At 34.7% G+C, this 3,138-nt stretch overlaps 1 pseudogene; it reads right to left on the reverse strand.

Annotated features, from left to right (window-relative positions):
* Positions 1-1,284: 1,284 nt before the first annotated feature.
* LOC101713441 (protein HTATIP2 pseudogene) lies at positions 1,285-2,158 on the reverse strand (annotated as a pseudogene).
* Between the last annotated feature and the right edge of the window lie 980 nt (positions 2,159-3,138).

Below are 3,138 nucleotides of genomic sequence, written 5' to 3' on the forward strand. Positions count from 1 at the left end.
TAATTCAATGTGACTGGTGTTTTTATAAAAAGATGTCATGTGAAGACAGAGGTGAAGGAAGAATGCCAGTGATTATAAAGCTAGAGACTGGAATTATGCATTTGCAATCCAAGACATATCAAAGATTGTTAGCAAATCATCAGTAGAAGCTGAGGAGAAGCAGGAGACTCCCCACAGCAAAATAATATTAAGTATTAGTATTTCTAATCTGAAAGGAATAAGTTTTAAATCATACAATTTGCTGTCATGTTTGCAATAGGTTTCTTTTCTCCATTTTTACTGTTGAAGTTTTAAAATACATATAAATATAAGAAAATATAATAATGAACATGTTACCATCACCAAGTTCAAAAATTTAACAACATTCTGCCTTTTCCATTTTATCTGCACCTGTATCCATTTCCCAGTTCCTTGCTTAACTATTATTTGTTTACAATTCTTGTTTTAGATAAAATTTATATACACTGAATGCTCAAATATGGCTATACAAAACTGAGAAAGAGATGCACCAGTTTCTCCCCCAGGAAATTTCCTCCTATTTCTTTTCAGTAAATCTGTCCACTATTCTTTCATTTGTCAGAGGGAGCCAATGAGCTGATTGTATTTACCTGAAATTTTTGGTTTTCAGACTATTCTTAAACTTTATGTAAATTTAAGTATATATATATTTGCATTTATAGAGATTTTCATTTAGTTTCTTTTGCTCAGCATATTAGTAATTTGCTGCTTTTACAGTTATGTGATATTCCACTGCATAACCTTAATATAATTTTTATTTTATAATTGTTGATTTTTATGTTTCCATTGCACCGAAGATTGAACTCAGGGACTCACACATGTTAGCTAAGCACTGTATCACTGAGCTATATGCAAGGCTCAAACTTAGCATAATTTTTTGATCCATTCTCCTGTTGGTAGAAGCTTGAGGTTATTGTCAATAAAGCTGCATGAGTAATCTTTTACTGGGGGATACCGGGGATCGAACTCAGGACCTCATGCTTGCCAGGCAGGTGCTGTGCCATTGAGCTAAATCCCTGGCCCTGCATGGGTAATCTTTTACAAATATTTTGTAGAAATATATTTTTATTTTTCTTAGACAAATATTGTGACAATTCATCTTTTAGTTGTTGTTGTTGTTGTTGTTGTTGTTGCTGTTTCTTGGATCTTTGGGCATGAGAACAGTGAAACAACAAAGGTAAAGTACACAGACATTTTCTTAGACCCTGAAATTACAGATTTAGTGGAGTTCTGAGATTTGTGGGCAAAAGCTTTTTCACAGCATGGTCACGGCTTGCGAGAGCCATTGGCTTTCCCCAGGTTGTGGATGGCCTTGTTTCCCAGGACTTCCATGTGTTTGCTGCCTGGTTTCACCATGTTTTTCAGCATTGTTCTCACCACAGTCATCATAGGCACAGACAGGCTACTGGCCCAAGAGTTTGGTAAGGAGACAAAGAATTTCCCAGCTATGCATCCGGGGTGCGATTCTTGCCTGTCACACAACAGAACTCCAGGCCTAAATACTGAGAAATGATCAATTTTTAATACTTCAATCCTGGCATCTACTTCTTTAACTTGTAAATACAAACATTTGCTTAACTTATTGGCTCCTTGAGTGAGTGGACAGCAAGTTGAAATGTTTGCAACCTCCAGTTTTTTCCAGCTCTGCCAACTTCAGTACATAATTTCTGACAACATGAACAAATCCTTCTGCACTAGCTTTTGCTCTGGTGGTGCCCAGGCAACAAAATCCAACATCATGACCTTGAAAGGCAGAAGCATATTTATCCAGCTTTTCGAAGTCCACCACTTCTTGATTCACGTTTTTATGAGCTTCCTGCTCTAAGGGAGCTTCCTCCAGCCAATGAGCATGACTTTGGAAAACAGGTTCTGTTCCAGGACTTCTTTTAAGAGCACTTTCAGGGTTTCCCCACTGGCACCCAAAAGAAAGACATTTATTTTCCATCCGCGTCTTCCGGGTGATAGTGCCACTTGTGACACTTAATCTTGACAGTTGATTTGACTGGCTTGAGAAATTCCTAGATTAGTATAGTACGCTTCTGGGTGTGTCTGGGTGAACCATGGAATCTTTGGAGACTCTACTGGTCCACGGCTTTTTCCTCTCAAGCTTCCGCCCTGATTTCTGCTTCCTGGAAGCCATGAATTGAGCAGCTATGTTCCACCATGCCCTTCTGCTGTGAGGTTTTTGCCTTAGAATCAAAACTGTCAATGTGGACTGAAATCTCTGAAACTGTGAATCAAAATAAACCCTTCTTCTCTTAAATTGTGGATATCAGGTAATTTACAGTGGAACAGTTACTACTATGAATATTTAATTTTATAAGACATTATATAGCTTTATATGGAAAGTTCAATTAGTTGTAAAATTTTTACACCTCTACCAGCAACATACATGAATTTTAGTATTGCTAATCTTTTTAATTTATAGTCATTTTGGTGAGTATGTAGTACTATATCATTGTGATTATAATATACATTTCCTTAATGAATAATACTTAACTTTTTTGTGCTTATTGGCCATTCATATGCCATATCTCTTCTTTTAAAATATGTTTATTCAAGTCTGTTGACCAATATTTCTTTAGGTTATCTTTTTTAGTTTTTATTTTTATTTATACATTTGTAGTACATAATGATTATATTCACTGTGGAGAGTTGGAACAAATTTATAATACATCTTAATTATTTTTTCATCCCCTTCCCCTCCCTTCTCTTTCCATCTATTGGTATCTTTCCCATTGGCATCTACTTGTTTCCTTTCTCCATGTTTCCCATCTCCCTGTTTCCTATTACCTATCTTTTATTTTGCTGTTTGTAAATTATATTTTGTCTATTTTATATTGTAGGTATTTTTAATGCAACTTCATTGTCATATGTTTGAGAAAATTTTAATATGATTATAATACTGAATTTGTCAATAGAATACTTTGATGAACAGAAGTTTAAATTCTCATGAAATGTAATTTATCATTTAAAAATTCTATGTTAAATACTTTTTGTATCCTGTATAATAAACATTTGCATACAATATGATCATAGAAATAGTCTGCACTATAGTTTATAAGTTTTATAATTAAGTGTCCAATGAATCTGAACTTGATATTTATGTCTAGTGTAAGG

Source organism: Heterocephalus glaber, unplaced genomic scaffold (genome assembly GCF_053883595.1).
Source record: "Heterocephalus glaber isolate CG9 unplaced genomic scaffold, H.glaber_assembly_v1.0 deba00000546, whole genome shotgun sequence".
Lineage (NCBI taxonomy): Eukaryota > Metazoa > Chordata > Mammalia > Rodentia > Bathyergidae > Heterocephalus > Heterocephalus glaber.